This window comes from Rutidosis leptorrhynchoides, chromosome 5, assembly GCF_046630445.1.
Source record: "Rutidosis leptorrhynchoides isolate AG116_Rl617_1_P2 chromosome 5, CSIRO_AGI_Rlap_v1, whole genome shotgun sequence".
NCBI classification, from domain to species: domain Eukaryota; kingdom Viridiplantae; phylum Streptophyta; class Magnoliopsida; order Asterales; family Asteraceae; genus Rutidosis; species Rutidosis leptorrhynchoides.
The window spans coordinates 112274020-112294560 of NC_092337.1; positions in this window are offsets into that span (position 1 = coordinate 112274020).

A 20541-nucleotide genomic window follows, 5' to 3' on the forward strand; every position below is an offset into this window, starting at 1 on the left:
AGTATTTGGTTAAGTCTGAACAAAAGTCAACTTTGGTCAAGTCAAAGTCAACGAAAAAGTCAACACGTTCGGGTCGGGTCCCGAACTATTTTTCTAAGCTAATTAATCATATATAAGCATGTTAGAACAAGTTACATGTCAATCGAAGGTGCGTAGCATAGTTAGAATTTTTGGTGTAAAAATAAAGTTGATCAGTCCCTGGCCACGCCTAATGTCGCGCCGCGACCAAGGAGTGCCGCGCCGCTGCAATCAACGTGAACTGGTGCCTAGTCAGTTTCAATTGTTCAAGTCTCATCTAAACCTCAATTAAGCACAAATCACAAACCGTAAACACTTAAAACTCATACTATACATCGTTGGAAAGGTAATTTAACGAGGAACACAACAAAACACATTTCATCAACCAAAAATCATCATTTATAATAATCAAATCCAAATTGAAAGTTCATTAAATGTTCACCATAAATGCTTTCAAGTTCATAAATGCACTTTGATGATTCGGGAATTAAATGCACACATATGATACGGCGTTTCGTAGGTAATTACGCATACAATACAACTAAACACTTACAAACAATATTGTAAAGCATTCAATGCATCAAAAGTTCATTTTACTTCTATCAAACCCTAACTCAAAATAACAAATTTAACAATTATGTTTATGAAGCTATTCCATGTCAACCTATATACCAAATTGAAGCTAGTGATGCTAGTAACACATTTAATACATACACTTTTAACATCTAACAATATTTAGGCAACCAAATCTCAAGATCAAGCACACCCATTTCAAGTTTAAGCTAGTTATATCAAAATAACAAGAACAAGCATATAAATCATATATTTATGTTAGATTTGAGCCATAGACACTAATTAACACTTTTATAAGTTAAAAACATCAAGAACAAAGAATCTAGTGATTTTATAAAGTTACCCAAACTAGATGAAATCGGTATGAAATTGAAGAGGAAGATGCAAGGATTCCAAATATGTAATTTGTTTTGTAAAAAACTTGCTAGATCGGATTTAGATGATGATTCTTTGTTTGAAGGTTGAGAGAAAAGTTGAAGTATCAAAAGAGAGAAAAGAGGAGAATGAATGGAGGAGAAGACATGGTTGACTAGTTGACCTAGTCAAGACTTTGCCCACTTGACAACTTTAGTCCCTCAAGTTTAAAAGCGGGTGCGTGAATTACCTAAATGAAATATTTTAAAAACGCGTATTAACGGAAGATGTTATAATTATATAACAGACTTTAAAATAATTAAATGGAAGGTAAACGAAAAAAAGCGGGATGTTACATTACCTACTCCTTAAAAGAAATTTCGTCCCGAAATTTACGTAGGCGTAGTAGTCGTTGTTTCTTCCTCGAGATCTTGCGTTTCTAAATCCGCGAATAGATGAGGGTATCTCCTTTGCATTTGATCTTGTCTTTCCCAAGTAAACTCGGGTCCTCTTTTGGCGTTCCAACAGACTTTGACAATCGGAATTCGGCTCTGTTTTAGTGTTTTGACGGAGTGATCCACAATTTCAACCGGTTCTTCCACAAAATGAAGTTTGTCATCAATAGTAAGCTCCTCGAGAGGGATGACGAGTTCGGGTTCGGCGAGACACTTTTTCAAATTTGATACATGGAAAGTAGGATGAACGGAGCTCAGTTGAGGCGGAAGACCTAAACGATAAGCAACGGTTCCAACACGCTCCAAGATTCTGAAAGGACCAATATACCGCGGATTTAACTTCCCGCGTTTCCCAAAATAGATTACACCTTTCCAAGGTGCAACTTTTAACATTACGCGGTCACCGGCTTGGAATTCGAGGTCGTTGCGTCTAATGTCGGTATAACTCTTTTGACGACTACGGGCCATCCTAAGCCTATCTCGGATTTGAACGATCTTCTCGGTTGTTTCATGAATGAGTTCGGGTCCGGTGATTTGTGTGTCGCCTACTTCGGCCCAACAAAGAGGTGAATGACATTTGCGGCCATATAATGCTTCGAATGGTGCGGCGTTAATACTCGCGTGATAACTATTGTTGTAGGAGAATTCGGCGAGAGGCAAGTGCTTGTCCCAAGCTTTTCCGAAATCGATAATGCAAGCTCGTAGCATGTCTTCCAAGGTTTGAATTGTGCGTTCGATTTGTCCGTCGGTTTGCGGATGGTATGCGGTGCTCATGTCTAATCGCGTTCCCAACGCTTCGTGTAAAGTACGCCAAAACCTAGAAACAAAACTGCCATCTCGGTCGGAAATAATCGATAACGGTACACCGTGATGGGCTACGATCTCTTTAATGTAAAGTTGTGCAAGTTTCTCCATTTTGTCGGTTTCCTTCATGGCTAGGAAGTGGGCGGATTTGGTGAGACGATCTACAATAACCCAAATAGTATCATAACCGCTCGCCGTTCTTGGTAGTTTTGTGATAAAATTCATCGTTATTCTCTCCCACTTCCATTGTGGAATTTCGGGTTGTTGAAGTAGTCCGGACGATCTTTGGTGTTCGCCTTTGACTTTGGAGCAAGTTAGGCATTTTCCAACATAAGTAGCGACGTCCCTTTAATGTTCGTCCACCAATATTGTTCCTTAAGGTCATGGTACATCTTACTGGCACCGGGGTGAATCGAATACCTTGACTTATGGGCTTTGTCTAGAATAAGGCTTCGCAAGTCCCCATAACTAGGCACCCAAATTTTTCCGGCGAAATATCGGAGTCCGGTCTCCTTAACTTCGAATCGAGAGGTGATGACGTTTAAGCGTTCGAGAGAGATGTTTTCATCCTTGAGAGCCTCGTCTTGGGCTACACGAATTTGATTATTGAGATTGGTGTGGATGGTGATGTTTAAGGCTCGGACACGAAGAGGCATCTCTCTTTCTTTTCGACTTAAGGCATCGGCTACTACATTTGCCTTCCCGGGATGGTAACGAAGCTCAAAATCATAATCGTTTAAAGTTTCAATCCACCGTCGTTGTCTTATGTTTAGTTGTTTTTGATCGAAGATGTGTTGAAGGCTTTTGTGATCGGTGAAGATGGTACTTTTGGTCCCATAAAGATAATGTCTCCACATTTTGAGTGCAAAGACGACAGCTCCGAGTTTGAGATCATGTGTCGTGTAGTTCTGTTCATGAATTTTTAGTTGTCGAGAGGCATAAGCAATGACTTTCTTTCGTTGCATCAATACACACCTAAAACCATATTTCGAGGCATCGCAATATACAACAAAATCATCATTGCCTTCGGGAAGTGACAAGATAGGAGCGGTGGTTAGCTTTGTCTTCAAGATTTGAAATGCGGACTCTTGTTCGGTTGCCCAAATGAATTTATTTCCCTTGTGATTTAATGCGGTTAGAGGACGAGCAACCAAAGAGAAATCCTTGATGAATCTACGATAGTATCCGGCGAGACCCAAGAATTGTCGAATGTGAGTAGGAGTAGTAGGGGTTTTCCATTTGCTAATGGCTTCGGTTTTGCGGGGTCGACCTTAATGCCTTGGTCGCTTACGACATGACCGAGAAATTGAACTTCCTTCAACCAAAATTCACACTTGGAGAATCTGGCATAGAGTCGTTCTTGTCTCAAGAGTTCGAGCACAAGTCGAAGGTGTTGTTCGTGCTCTTCTTCGCTTTCAGAATAGACCAAGATATCATCGATAAATACAATAACGAACTTGTAGAGATACGGTTTGCACACGCGGTTCATAAGATCCATGAACACCGCCGGTGCGTTAGTTAGACCAAATGACATGACAAGGAATTCGTAGCTACCATAGCGAGTTCGAAAAGCGGTTTTGGAGACATCTTCCCCCTTAACCCTTAGTTGAATATACACAAGACCCTTGTAGTTGATCAAAGAGGTCGTCGATGCGCGGAAGAGTATATCGGTTCTTAACCGTCAATTTGTTTAGTTCACGATAGTCGATGCACATTCGTAGGGATCCATCTTTCTTCTTAACGAATAAAATCGGAGCACCCCATGGTGAATGGCTAGGTTGGATAAAACCACGGTCAAGTTGTTCTTGGATTTGACTTTGCAATTCTTGCATTTCGGATGGAGCAGGTCTATACGGTGCACGTGCTACGGGTGCGTGTGATGATCTCTCCAAATCCTATGGACGAACACGTCATTCATCGATTTCATTGCGAGGTATTTGACCTCTATATGATATGTTTTGTAAACATTGCATTCTTTTGAAAAGGCACACCGTAAATGAATATTTAAATCAAAGGTTTTCGACATCTGATGATTTCTACATATAGACAATCACCATAAATAATTGTTTACAATAGTACTTCCGTTGACAATGCAGTCAAAATAAGATACATGGTGATGATTTGGTGAATGCAACGTTTCCTTAAAAAAATATGCCATGTAAGACTCCATGCACATAGCTTGTGTAACATATAATCAAACAGCGGAAGACTTCTAGGGAACCTGAGAATAAACATGCTAACAAGTGTCAACACAAAGGTTGGTGAGTTCATAGTTTTAATGTTTCGTATAATCTGTATATAAAGGTGGATCACAAGATTTCAGTTGTTTCATCCAGAAACGTTTATCAAAATATTCTACGAAATTGAGCACCCTGGTAACTAAACTTAACGTATATATAATTTGTACCCTTTGTATAATCATCTTAATAATACACGCAAACCAACGTGTACGCTTCTCAAATAGCTTAAGTCCGTTAAAAGGGTAGTGCTCTAGCTCGGACGGGGATATCAAGCCCTATGGATCCATATACTACTACTCGCGCCCACCAGTTCTTATAACTGGCAGTTACTAGTTACCAAAGCTAAGGGATTTTCGGTTCAAACTCAGTATAGAATTTAGTATATACTTGTGTCCATTGTTTTTAAAATAAAGTGCATGTATTCTCAGCCCAAAAATATAGATTGCAAAAGCAATTAAAAAGGGAGCAAATGAAACTCACCTTAGCAGCACATAAAGTCGTTCACCGAAATGCGACCGAAACTCGGAATACCAAATAACCGTAGATCTCAACCTAGAGAACATATGTTGGTCAATAAATGTCTATCAAGCTAGGTCTGGTCATAGTGTATCACAATCCTAATGCTCGAGATCGACATACAAAAGTTATCCAAAGTCGTTTCAAAAAGTCAATTTTGATAATAGTTCAACAATACGAGACGTGCTTTATATAAGAATTCATTTACTCGGCTGGTAATATTTAAAAAATCCATTTTATAAATTTCGTAAACAAGTTGTTTAAATCTTAATTGCAGATTCAAAAGCAATTTCAATTAACGTCAACCATAATTCAGTTGATCATATCTTTTAATCCGTTCATCGAAATTATTCGATATCTAAATGAAAAGTTATTGATTTTTCGCCAGCTTTCCAAAAACATGTATATCATATACTTTTTACCAGTAATATATGTATTTAATTCGTGATTCATTATAACTGTTTAACGATGAAATTTAGCATACAAGCATATATAAATATATATATACTCGAGCACTAGACATGGATACACAATTAATACATAAAAGATAAAGTATGAGTGCTTACTTATAAATATTGAGATTCAATATTGTAGGAAAGTACGTAGACGTAACGGAGATGATAAACACTAGATTTGATTCACAAATATACCCCCGAACATTACCCATAACCTCCTTGGCAATAACCCATAATTTTCTTAGCTCTATCCAGCTCAAAAACCCATTTTGAAGGTGACATGCTCATAACCTCGTCGTAGTATTTTAGGTATATATACTACTAATAATAATATTATAATAAGATTAATAATAATAATATTAATCTTAATAATAATAATAATAATAATAATAATAATAATAATAATAATAATAATAATATAAAAAATAATAATTCGAAGGAATGAACCGAGATTTTATAGTATGTGGCCTGCTACAGTACCTCATGCGATCGCATGAGTTTTCAGTGTTTTTGCCATGCGATCGCATGGCCGCCTTATCCGTTTTTGTTTGCTAGTTCGTCGACATCAAATAGTGTTTCACTGTAGCAAATAGTGTTTTTCTGTAGCAAATAGTGTTCACTGTAGCAAATAGTGTAGCACTGTAGCAAAATACGGTTTCACTGTAGCAAAATACGGGTTCACTGTAGCAAATAGTGTTTTACTGTAGCAAATAGTGTTTTACTGTAGCAAAGTCGTTTTTACTTGTACATATATATATATATATATATATATATATATATATATATATATACATACATATAATTGTTCATGAATCATCGAGAGCAGTCAAATGTAATGAAACAGTTCTAAAATTTTGAGATTCAACTTCATAGACTTTTCTTATCGTGTCGGAAACGTTAAATCATTTAAAGATAAAGTTTAAATTTGGTCAAAAATTTCCGGGTTGTCACAGTACCTACCCGTTAAAGAAATTTCGTCCCGAAATTTGAGTGAGGTCGTCATGGCTGACAATAAAAATGTTTTTATGACAGATATGAGTTGATAAATAGAATTTTATCACCGTTGAATTATATGGATAAAACAATCCGATTTCTCGAAGCATATGAGGGAAGTTATCGTAAAAGAGTGAAATGGAGAATATAGATGTGTCTTATCTCTTGACGTAGTAACGATTGATTTTCGGAATTTAAAGAATAGAAAATCTTCATAATCTAAATAAGATTTGATTCTTCGGAATTTGCGGAAATTAAGATTTTCTTTGATTAAATGCGTAATCTGCCTCGATTGCTATGTATGATATTTCACTATAAATTGACCTCTTCCGTTTTATTTATTTTCACCACTCCTATAATCTTCTTCCTTATTTAATACTTCTTAATAAATTGTGAAAATGCTTCATCCAGTTCTGATTCTTGATATACTCCTAACTTTCATATCTATCATTCTTCTTTTTCATCTGCCGCTGGAGGAATCTATTCACTTTTACTATACTCTTGGCTTTATAGTGTTTTTAGTTCTCCCGTGTCTTTACGTTGCAATACTTATTGATATTCATGGTTTGTAATTTATGTGTTTTTATCGGGCTTTATATTCTCCGTTATATTTCGAAGTTTCATGCTTTCGTTCTCTCTTCCCGCCTTCAAGTCAAGCGAATAATGGTCCAGAATTCGTAGGTATGGATTTTGAAATGAACATAGTTAATGTTCTAAGAAGGGAATTGTAATGGCATGATCTTGATTTGTCAAATTACTAGAATATTCGGAAAAGACCGAATCATCAAGAAATATATTTTCTTGATATATTTAGAGATTATATAGAATGAAAGAGTTATGTAACATGGTTCATGATGAGGGTGGGATCTGTGAACCTTTATCACGTTCCATTAGAAACTCAGCATGACTTACTGTAATATAATCACGTTGATCAAGTGTCATTATATTATACTAATTCATGCTTCAGTTCCCAACATTACTTCAAAGCATCCATTTTTCGAATTTTTCAGATTTAAGAAACTAAAATAGTTTCTTTTATGATGTAACAAAGATAGCGTGAAGAGATAAATGATTTCAGATAAGAATAGTTATGAAAATATCTTCAGAAATATGGAGTATATTTATAATGGAAGATACGATGATATCTTAGAATTTCTAATATCAGAGGATGATGCGAAAAATCTGTCTGTGAAGGTTTAGAATAAGAAGTAAGGTTCTTACTAATGGTTTTAGCAGACACTGAATTATTTGGATTCTTTGAAGGTAGATTTCGTCCTTGTGATTTGTCCACATCCTCCTTCATGGTTTGCTCAATCCGTTTTCCAGTTTCAAACCTTCTCTTTTTCTCAGCTTTACCACCATACTATTCTTTATCATCAAACTTTTGATTGTTAAGGTCGTTTACAGTTTTTGCTGCTTCATCAGCATTGTTCCAATTTCAGAGAACTAGTTCATACTTTGGGATGTTTTTCAGAAACTTCACATTCAGAGTAAATAAGTCTAGGAGATAGACATTATATGTTTATATATAACTGTTGGCATAGAATTGCTGTGAAATTCGAAATACTGATTGCTAATTCCTGGTAGTTGGTATGGAAATTATCGTTAGAAGATGTAGATGAGTACATGATAGGGTTTCAATGAGTATAAGGATTTTTCGAAAGGTCAAGTATCAATGAAGTTGTTGGTAAATTTACTGCTAATGTGGTGGAACATAAAACGTTCCCCAGTAACAAAAACGTATATATCAAGGTTATAATAAGGCTAATCTGAAAAGTAGAAGTTGACTGGTTGGAAGTGTGGTAAAACTGGATACTTTGAATAGGGATTGCAAGATTATTTTCGGTAATAACAATGCTAAAGGATCTTTCACAGTTTTAAAGTTAAAGTATAGCTTTAAAATATGTAGAGATCTAAGAATGATGTCACCGGTTCAGAGTTATGGCTTGGATTCTGATACGTCGATATCAGAATATGTGATTGAATTTGTATGAAATGATTGTGTATCATTGTGAAGATAGTGAGTATAGTTAATGATTTTTGAATCAAAATTGAAGAATGTACAATATAACATATTAATTGTGAACTTATATATTTCCCGGGAATTACCTACCCGTTAAAGATTTCACAAGTAATATTTTGTACAAAAGAATTTTTATTACAGTCTTTATGAAAATATATGTATGTATATTTCTTCAGATGTAATACGGATTTAATGAGTTAATATCATATTAAGCTCATTTGATTTTCGACTTGACTTAAAAATGATTAATCTCTAAAACATTAAAGATTACATAGTCTTTGCGGAGCATTTCACTAATGAAATCAACACTTCATTATTTATTCTTATTGATATTCCTAAGTGAAGGATGTTGGTGCTCGTGAAATTTTTGTGAACCTTACAAGGCACAGATGATGTTTTCTGAAAAGTTTTGAGTACATCGAAAATGAAAATGTAAAATCAATTATGTAATTGAATAATACACTTGGTTTATTATGAAATGGAATTCATTAAGTTGAAACAGAGATTGTAGTTAACAATGGTTAAGTTGTTAAGGAAGGATGTACATCATTGCATATTAGTAATATGAACTAACCGATTAGTACCTGCCAGTTAAGATTCACACGTAATATCTTAGTACGAAAAGATTTATTTTGATTTCAAAATTCACATATATTAAATATACATAAAATTTCTTCAGGGGAAATGAGTTAATACTTCATCGGTTATTGTTGCTGGTATTTCTTGGTAACTACGATGCGTATGACGTTGATGTTCAAGGTACATATTGTGATGTTGAGGCTTGCGGTGCGGATGTTGTTAGTGGTGGTAATGGTACTGTTGGTGTTGTTGTCAGTGATACTGTTGATGCCGGTGATTCTGCTGGTGCTTGTAACCTTTGCACCATATTCTCCAAAGACACTACCCGAGCGCGAAGCTCGTTGACTTCTTCTACTACACCGGGATGATTGGCGGTTCGGACGAGCGGATGAATAAGATCCAAAATTTGAGAGAGTATATGATCATGACGAGATATTCTGGAGATGAGAGAGAAAATGGTATTACGAACAGGCTCGCCGGTAAGTGCTTCAGGTTCTTCGCCAAGAGGGAAATGTGGTGGATGGAAGGGATCGCCTTCTTCTTGTCTTCAATAATTAAGTAGGCTACGAACCCATCCCCAATTCATCCAGAATAGATGATGACTGATTGGTTGATCCATTCCGGTTACACTGTCTTCGGAATTCAGGTGAATATCCACATCGGAATAGCTGTCGGAGTTTAAGGAATTTGAACTAGATACGGGATCCATCTTGTATAATTAGAGAGATAATTTTTGATATGAAATAGATTATAGAATTTAGATTGGTACTCTTCAATACATAATTTACATATGTATATATAATACCAAAATTCCATAAATCACGGAGGAATTTTCGGAAGATGTCAGGAAAAGTTTACAGTAACAGATACGCTAAGATATGAATTTTTGTCTATACACTATTTATGCAATAAATGCAGGAAAACGTGTCTAGACTTAAGAATGATAAACATGTAATTTCCGACAAGAAATGATAAGCAAAACTTTTAACATGCAGACACGGTCGAAGTCCAGACTTACTAATGCATTCTAACAACTATCATTTAGACACATTCATGCAAGACCTGGTTCGCTAGGACCAACGCTCTGATACCAACTGTGACAATCGCTCCAAATCCATATGGACGAACACGTCATTCATCGATTTCATTGCGAGGTATTTGACCTCTATATGATACATTTTGTAAACATTGCATTCTTTTGAAAAGGCACACCGTAAATGAATATTTAAATCAAAGGTTTTCGACATCTGATGATTTCTACATATAGACAATCACCATAAATAATAGTTTACAATAGTACTTTCGTTGACAATGCAGTCAAAATAAGATACATGGTGATGATTTGGTGAATGCAACGTTTCCTTAAAAAAATATGCCATGTAAGACTCCATGCACATAGCTTGTGTAACATATAATCAAACAGCGGAAGACTTCTAGGGAACCTGAGAATAAACATGCTAACAAGTGTCAACACAAAGGTTGGTGAGTTCATAGTTTTAATGTTTCGTATAATTTGTATATAAAGGTCGATCACAAGATCACAGTTGTTTCATCCAGAAACGTTTATCAAAATATTCTACGAAATTGAGCACCCTGGTAACTAAACTTAACGTATATATAATTTGTACCCTTTGTATAATCATCTTAATAATACACGCAAACCAACGTGTACGCTTCTCAAATAGCTTACGTCCGTTAAAAGGGTAGTGCTCTAGCTCGGACGGGGATATCAAGCCCTATGGATCCATATACTACTACTCGCGCCCACCAGTTCTTATAACTGGCAGTTACTAGTTACCAAAGCTAAGGGATTTTCGGTTCAAACTCAGTATAGAATTTAGTATGTACTTGTGTCCATTGTTTTTAAAATAAAGTGCATGTATTCTCAGCCCAAAAATATAGATTGCAAAAGCAATTAAAAAGGGAGCAAATGAAACTCACCTTAGCAGCACATAAAGTCGTTCACCGAAATGCGACCGAAACTCGGAATACCAAATAACCGTAGATCTCAACCTAGAGAACATATGTTGGTCAATAAATGTCTATCAAGCTAGGTCTGGTCATAGTGTATCACAATCCTAATGCTCGAGATCGACATACAAAAGTTATCCAAAGTCGTTTCAAAAAGTCAATTTTGATAATAGTTCAACAATACGAGACGTGCTTTATATAAGAATTCATTTACTCGGCTGGTAATATTTAAAAAATCCATTTTATAAATTTCGTAAACAAGTTGTTTAAATCTTAATTGCAGATTCAAAAGCAATTTCAATTAACGTCAACCATAATTCAGTTGATCATATCTTTTAATCCGTTCATCGAAATTATTCGATATCTAAATGAAAAGTTATTGATTTTTCGCCAGCTTTCCAAAAACATGTATATCATATACTTTTTACCAGTAATATATGTATTTAATTCGTGATTCATTATAACTGTTTAACGATGAAATTTAGCATACAAGCATATATAAATATATATATACTCGAGCACTAGACATGGATACACAATTAATACATAAAAGATAAAGTATGAGTGCTTACTTATAAATATTGAGATTCAATATTGTAGGAAAGTACGTAGATGTAACGGAGATGATAAACACTAGATTTGATTCACAAATATACCCCCGAACATTACCCATAACCTCCTTGGCAATAACCCATAATTTTCTTAGCTCTATCCAGCTCAAAAACCCATTTTGAAGGTGACATGCTCATAACCTCGTCGTAGTATTTTAGGTATATATACTACTAATAATAATATTATAATAAGATTAATAATAATAATATTAATCTTAATAATAATAATAATAATAATAATAATAATAATAATAATAATAATAATAATATAAAAAATAATAATTCGAAGGAATGAACCGAGATTTTATAGTATGTGGCCTGCTACAGTACCTCATGCGATCGCATGAGTTTTCAGTGTTTTTGCCATGCGATCGCATGGCCGCCTTATCCGTTTTTGTTTGCTAGTTCGTCGACATCAAATAGTGTTTCACTGTAGCAAATAGTGTTTTTCTGTAGCAAATAGTGTTCACTGTAGCAAATAGTGTAGCACTGTAGCAAAATACGGTTTCACTGTAGCAAAATACGGGTTCACTGTAGCAAATAGTGTTTTACTGTAGCAAATAGTGTTTTACTGTAGCAAAGTCGTTTTTACTTGTACATATATATATATATATATATATATATATATATATATATACATACATATAATTGTTCATGAATCATCGAGAGCAGTCAAATGTAATGAAACAGTTCTAAAATTTTGAGATTCAACTTCATAGACTTTTCTTATCGTGTCGGAAACGTTAAATCATTTAAAGATAAAGTTTAAATTTGGTCAAAAATTTCCGGGTTGTCACAGTACCTACCCGTTAAAGAAATTTCGTCCCGAAATTTGAGTGAGGTCGTCATGGCTGACAATAAAAATGTTTTTATGACAGATATGAGTTGATAAATAGAATTTTATCACCGTTGAATTATATGGATAAAACAATCCGATTTCTCGAAGCATATGAGGGAAGTTATCATAAAAGAGTGAAATGGAGAATATAGATGTGTCTTATCTCTTGACGTAGTAACGATTGATTTTCGGAATTTAAAGAATAGAAAATCTTCATAATCTAAATAAGATTTGATTCTTCGGAATTTGCGGAAATTAAGATTTTCTTTGATTAAATGCGTAATCTGCCTCGATTGCTATGTATGATATTTCACTATAAATTGACCTCTTCTGTTTTATTTATTTTCACCACTCCTATAATCTTCTTCCTTATTTAATACTTCTTAATAAATTGTGAAAATGCTTCATCCAGTTCTGATTCTTGATATACTCCTAACTTTCATATCTATCATTCTTCTTTTTCATCTGCCGCTGGAGGAATCTATTCACTTTTACTATACTCTTGGCTTTATAGTGTTTTTAGTTCTCCCGTGTCTTTACATTGCAATACTTATTGATATTCATGGTTTGTAATTTATGTGTTTTTATCGGGCTTTATATTCTCCGTTATATTTCGAAGTTTCATGCTTTCGTTCTCTCTTCCCGCCTTCAAGTCAAGCGAATAATGGTCCAGAATTCGTAGGTATGGATTTTGAAATGAACATAGTTAATGTTCTAAGAAGGGAATTGTAATGGCATGATCTTGATTTGTCAAATTACTAGAATATTCGAAAAAGACCGAATCATCAAGAAATATATTTTCTTGATATATTTAGAGATTATATAGAATGAAAGAGTTATGTAACATGGTTCATGATGAGGGTGGGATCTGTGAACCTTTATCACGTTCCATTAGAAACTCAGCATGACTTACTGTAATATAATCACGTTGATCAAGTGTCATTATATTATACTAATTCATGCTTCAGTTCCCAACATTACTTCAAAGCATCCATTTTTCGAATTTTTCAGATTTAAGAAACTAAAATAGTTTCTTTTATGATGTAACAAAGATAGCGTGAAGAGATAAATGATTTCAGATAAGAATAGTTATGAAAATATCTTCAGAAATATGGAGTATATTTATAATGGAAGATACGATGATATCTTAGAATTTCTAATATCAGAGGATGATGCGAAAAATCTGTCTGTGAAGGTTTAGAATAAGAAGTAAGGTTCTTACTAATGGTTTTAGCAGACACTGAATTATTTGGATTCTTTGAAGGTAGATTTCGTCCTTGTGATTTGTCCACATCCTCCTTCATGGTTTGCTCAATCCGTTTTCCAGTTTCAAACCTTCTCTTTTTCTCAGCTTTACCACCATACTATTCTTTATCATCAAACTTTTGACTGTTAAGGTCGTTTATAGTTTTTGCTGCTTCATCAGCATTGTTCCAATTTCAGAGAACTAGTTCATACTTTGGGATGTTTTTTAGAAACTTCACATTCAGAGTAAATAAGTCTAGGAGATAGACATTATATGTTTATATATAACTGTTGGCGTAGAATTGCTGTGAAATTCGAAATACTGATTGCTAATTCCTGGTAGTTGGTATGGAAATTATCGTTAGAAGATGTAGATGAGTACATGATAGGGTTTCAATGAGTATAAGGATTTTTCGAAAGGTCAAGTATCAATGAAGTTGTTGGTAAATTTACTGCTAATGTGGTGGAACATAAAACGTTCCCCAGTAACAAAAACGTATATATCAAGGTTATAATAAGGCTAATCTGAAAAGTAGAAGTTGACTGGTTGGAAGTGTGGTAAAACTGGATACTTTGAACAGGGATTGCAAGATTATTTTCGGTAATAACAATGCTAAAGGATCTTTCACAGTTTTAAAGTTAAAGTATAGCTTTAAAATATGTAGAGATCTAAGAATGATGTCACCGGTTCAGAGTTATGGCTTGGATTCTGATACGTCGATATCAGAATATGTGATTGAATTTGTATGAAATGATTGTGTATCATTGTGAAGATAGTGAGTATAGTTAATGATTTTTGAATCAAAATTGAAGAATGTACAATATAACATATTAATTGTGAACTTATATATTTCCCGGGAATTACCTACCCGTTAAAGATTTCAAAAGTAATATTTTGTACAAAAGAATTTTTATTACAGTCTTTATGAAAATATATGTATGTATATTTCTTCAGATGTAATACGGATTTAATGAGTTAATATCATATTAAGCTCATTTGATTTTCGACTTGACTTAAAAATGATTAATCTCTAAAACATTAAAGATTACATAGTCTTTGCGGAGCATTTCACTAATGAAATCAACACTTCATTATTTATTCTTATTGATATTCCTCAGTGAAGGATGTTGGTGCTCGTGAAATTTTTGTGAACCTTACAAGGCACAGATGATGTTTTCTGAAAAGTTTTGAGTACATCGAAAATGAAAATGTAAAATCAATTATGTAATTGAATAATACACTTGGTTTATTATGAAATGGAATTCATTAAGTTGAAACAGAGATTGTAGTTAACAATGGTTAAGTTGTTAAGGAAGGATGTACATCATTGCATATTAGTAATATGAACTAACCGATTAGTACCTGCCAGTTAAGATTCACACGTAATATCTTAGTACGAAAAGATTTATTTTGATTTCAAAATTCACATATATTAAATATACATAAAATTTCTTCAGGGGAAATGAGTTAATACTTCATCGGTTATTGTTGCTGGTATTTCTTGGTAACTACGATGCGTATGACGTTGATGTTCAAGGTACATATTGTGATGTTGAGGCTTGCGGTGCGGATGTTGTTGGTGGTGGTAATGGTACTGTTGGTGTTGTTGTCAGTGGTACTGTTGATGCCGGTGATTCTGCTGGTGCTTGTAACCTTTGCACCATATTCTCCAAAGACACTACCCGAGCGCGAAGCTCGTTGACTTCTTCTACTACACCGGGATGATTGGCGGTTCGGACGAGCGGATGAATAAGATCCAAAATTTGAGAGAGTATATGATCATGACGAGATATTCTGGAGATGAAAGAGAAAATGGTATTACGAACAGGCTCGCCGGTAAGTGCTTCAGGTTCTTCGCCAAGAGGGAAATGTGGTGGATGGAAGGGATCGCCTTCTTCTTGTCTTCAATAATTAAGTAGGCTACGAACCCATCCCCAATTCATCCAGAATAGATGATGACTGATTGGTTGATCCATTCCGGTTACACTGTCTTCGGAATTCAGGTGAATATCCATATCGGAATAGCTGTCGGAGTTTAAGGAATTTGAACTAGATACGGGATCCATCTTGTATAATTAGAGAGATAATTTTTGATATGAAATAGATTATAGAATTTAGATTGGTACTCTTCAATACATAATTTACATATGTATATATAATACCAAAATTCCATAAATCACGGAGGAATTTTCGGAAGATGTCAGGAAAAGTTTACAGTAACAGATACGCTAAGATATGAATTTTTGTCTATACACTATTTATGCAATAAATGCAGGAAAACGTGTCTAGACTTAAGAATGATAAACATGTAATTTCCGACAAGAAATGATAAGCAAAACTTTTAACATGCAGACACGGTCGAAGTCCAGACTTACTAATGCATTCTAACAACTATCATTTAGACACATTCATGCAAGACCTGGTTCGCTAGGACCAACGCTCTGATACCAACTGTGACAATCGCTCCAAATCCATATGGACGAACACGTCATTCATCGATTTCATTGCGAGGTATTTGACCTCTATATGATACATTTTGTAAACATTGCATTCTTTTGAAAAGGCACACCGTAAATGAATATTTAAATCAAAGGTTTTCGACATCTGATGATTTCTACATATAGACAATCACCATAAATAATAGTTTACAATAGTACTTTCGTTGACAATGCAGTCAAAATAAGATACATGGTGATGATTTGGTGAATGCAACGTTTCCTTAAAAAAATATGCCATGTAAGACTCCATGCACATAGCTTGTGTAACATATAATCAAACAGCGGAAGACTTCTAGGGAACCTGAGAATAAACATGCTAACAAGTGTCAACACAAAGGTTGGTGAGTTCATAGTTTTAATGTTTCGTATAATCTGTATATAAAGGTCGATCACAAGATCACAGTTGTTTCATCCAGAAACGTTTATCAAAATATTCTACGAAATTGAGCACCCTGGTAACTAAACTTAACGTATATATAATTTGTACCCTTTGTATAATCATCTTAATAATACACGCAAACCAACGTGTACGCTTCTCAAATAGCTTACGTCCGTTAAAAGGGTAGTGCTCTAGCTCGGACGGGGATATCAAGCCCTATGGATCCATATACTACTACTCGCGCCCACCAGTTCTTATAACTGGCAGTTACTAGTTACCAAAGCTAAGGGATTTTCGGTTCAAACTCAGTATAGAATTTAGTATGTACTTGTGTCCATTGTTTTTAAAATAAAGTGCATGTATTCTCAGCCCAAAAATATAGATTGCAAAAGCAATTAAAAAGGGAGCAAATGAAACTCACCTTAGCAGCACATAAAGTCGTTCACCGAAATGCGACCGAAACTCGGAATACCAAATAACCGTAGATCTCAACCTAGAGAACATATGTTGGTCAATAAATGTCTATCAAGCTAGGTCTGGTCATAGTGTATCACAATCCTAATGCTCGAGATCGACATATAAAAGTTATCCAAAGTCGTTTCAAAAAGTCAATTTTGATAATAGTTCAACAATACGAGACGTGCTTTATATAAGAATTCATTTACTCGGCTGGTAATATTTAAAAAATCCATTTTATAAATTTCGTAAACAAGTTGTTTAAATCTTAATTGCAGATTCAAAAGCAATTTCAATTAACGTCAATCATAATTCAGTTGATCATATCTTTTAATCCGTTCATCGAAATTATTCGATATCTAAATGAAAAGTTATTGATTGTTCGCCAGCTTTCCAAAAACATGTATATCATATACTTTTTACCAGTAATATATGTATTTAATTCGTGATTCATTATAACTGTTTAACGACGAAATTTAGCATACAAGCATATATAAATATATATATACTCGAGCACTAGACATGGATACACAATTAATATATAAAAGATAAAATATGAGTGCTTACTTATAAATATTGAGATTCAATATTGTAGGAAAGTACGTAGACGTAACGGAGATGATAAACACTAGATTTGATTCACAAATATACCCCCGAACATTACCCATAACCTCCTTGGCAATAACCCATAATTTCCTTAGCTCTATCCCGCTCAAAAACCCATTCTGAATGTGACACGCTCATAACCTCGTCGTAGTATTTTAGGTATATATACTACTAATAATAATATTATAATAAGATTAATAATAATAATATTAATCTTAATAATAATAATAATAATAATAATAATAATAATAATAATAATAATAATAATAATAATAATATAAAAAATAATAATTCGAAGGAATGAACAGAGATTTTATAGTATGTGGCCTGCTACAGTACCTCATGCGATCGCATGAGTTTTCAGTGTTTTTGCCATGCGATCGCATGGCCGCCTTATCCGTTTTTGTTTGCTAGTTCGTCGACATCAAATAGTGTTTCACTGTATCAAATAGTATTTTTCTGTAGCAAATAGTGTTCACTGTAGCAAATAGTGTAGCACTGCAGCAAAATACGGTTTCACTGTAGCAAATAGTGTTTTACTGTAGCAAAGTCGTTTTTACTTGTATATATATATATATATATATATATATATATATATATATATATATATATATATATATATATATATAATTGTTCATGAATCATCGAGAGCAGTCAAATGTAATGAAACAGTTCTAAAATTTTGAGATTCAACTTCATAGACTTTGCTTATCGTGTTGGAAACGTTAAATCATTTAAAGATAAAGTTTAAATTTGGTCAAAAATTTCCGGGTTGTCACAGTGTGGCTCCCGGAATAAGATCGATTTGGAATTCTACCGGTCGATGAGGTGGAAGGCCCGATAATTCGTCGGGAAAAACATCGAAAAAGTCACTAACAATTGGCACATCATCGATATGCTTCTCATCGATCTCGAATTTCTTAACATGGGCTAGAATCGTGAAACAACCTTTACTAAGGTATTTTTCAACTTTAAGGCACGAGACGAGGTTGAGTCCGGTGCAACTCTTTTCGCCATAGACAATCAAGGGTTCACCATTCTTGATAGGAATTTGAATCGCTTTAAGATCGCAAAGGATGTGAGATTTTGTTTTGGCTAACCAATCCATACCAATGATTACATCAAAGCTCCCTAGTTTTATAGGTATCAAGTCAATTTCAAACTCTTTACCCATTAAGTTTAACGTACACCCCCGATAAAATTTGTCGGCCCTCAATAGTTTCCCATTGGCCACTTCAATGGTATAAGTTGTATCTAGTGGGAGTGGTGGAGTGCTAAAAGAATGAGTCAGAGTCTTGGATACAAAACTCTTATTGGCACCCGAATCGAATAAGCAAGAGACATAAGAATTGTTGAGAAGAAACGTATCCGTGACTAGTTCATTGTCATCTCAGGCTTCCTAGGTGTTAATGTTGAAAGCTCGGCCGCGCGTATTGGGGTTATCTTTCTTCTTTGGGCATGCATTTCTATAATGACCCATTTGGCCACATTCGTAACAAGTGACCGTCTTTGGTGCATTGGGCCCCTTTCGAGCGTCGGGGGCTGCACTTTTACAATCGTTGGCCTTATGGCCACTTCCTTGGTACCGGTGGCAAATTAGCTTGCCACATTCACCAAAGTGATGCTTGTGGCATTTGTTGCAAAGAGGTAGGTTTCCGGCATAACCCTTCTTGCCGTCGGAGGTGAAAGGCTTCTTGGTGAAGTTGTTGTTGTTGTTGCTTGATTAGGGGGCTTCCCACTTTCTTTTGTTGTCACCCGATTTATCCTCGACCTTAGGTGCCGGTGCTACGATTTCATCCACCGTTTCAATCAATTGGCGGGCCATCTTTAAAGCTTCTTGTAGGTTGACGGGTTTGGATGACATTACCCCATGTTTGATGCTCTTAGGAAGGCCACCATGTACAGTTCAACTCGTAGAGGCTCGAGATTTACTAGGTTTGGACACATTAGAGCTAGCTCGGCAAACCGTTGATTATAGGCATTGAGGTCATTTCCGAGCGCTTTCAAACCTCTTAGCTCTCTCTCGAGCCTTCGAGTCTTTTCACGGGGAAAGTATTCAGTGATCATCTTTTCTTTTAAATCGGGCTAAGAGAGAGCGTGGGCTTCATCGGTACCCACCGATTGTACATACGTGTTACACCACTTGAGAGCGATACCGGCAAAAGTGTGGGTGGAGTATTTGACTTTGTCTTGGTCCCGGCAACTACTTATGCTAAAAACGGCTTCCGTTTGCTCAAACCATCGAGTGAGAGCAACCGGTCCTCCGGTCCCATCGAAAGTGTGAGGTTTACACCCCATGAAAGCTTTGTAGGAGCATCCCTCGTTTGAGTTACCAGCTCCATTGTTGTTGTTGTTGTTGTTATTGTTGTTGTTGTTGGATGAGTGAACGGCCATGGCCGCATCTACGGCGGTGGCTATCATTCGTTGAAGAGCTTGTTCGGGAGTTTCATTGCGTGGGACTCGGCGAGGAGGCATTGTTCCTTCAAGACACAAGAATATCGTTGATTAGTATTCTCGATAATACTAATCGTGATATGAAATAAAGATAGAAAATTTTCCATGGCTCGCCCTAAATTCTTTATGTTATAATGTCGGAACGTCCATATGAGTCACCGTAATATATTCCCAGAAATTATATTACCCTAATTCATATGTGCATTCGACATTACCTCACAAAGTCAAGGTGGCGTGTCAATCAAATTAAACTACGTGAGATCAAGATGAAATAAGAGTTAGATACGAATAGAAGAGTTCGAGTATAAATGCACAAGTAGTCAAGTAATTCCTACTTCAAGTCTATATGCCGGTTGTAGTCTAGACTCACTAATGTACCCTATGACTCGGGGTTGACACCAATTAATGATACACATATCCGCAGGACAATGCGGATGCGCATCCGAAGCCCTAAACCGCACACAAAACTGTC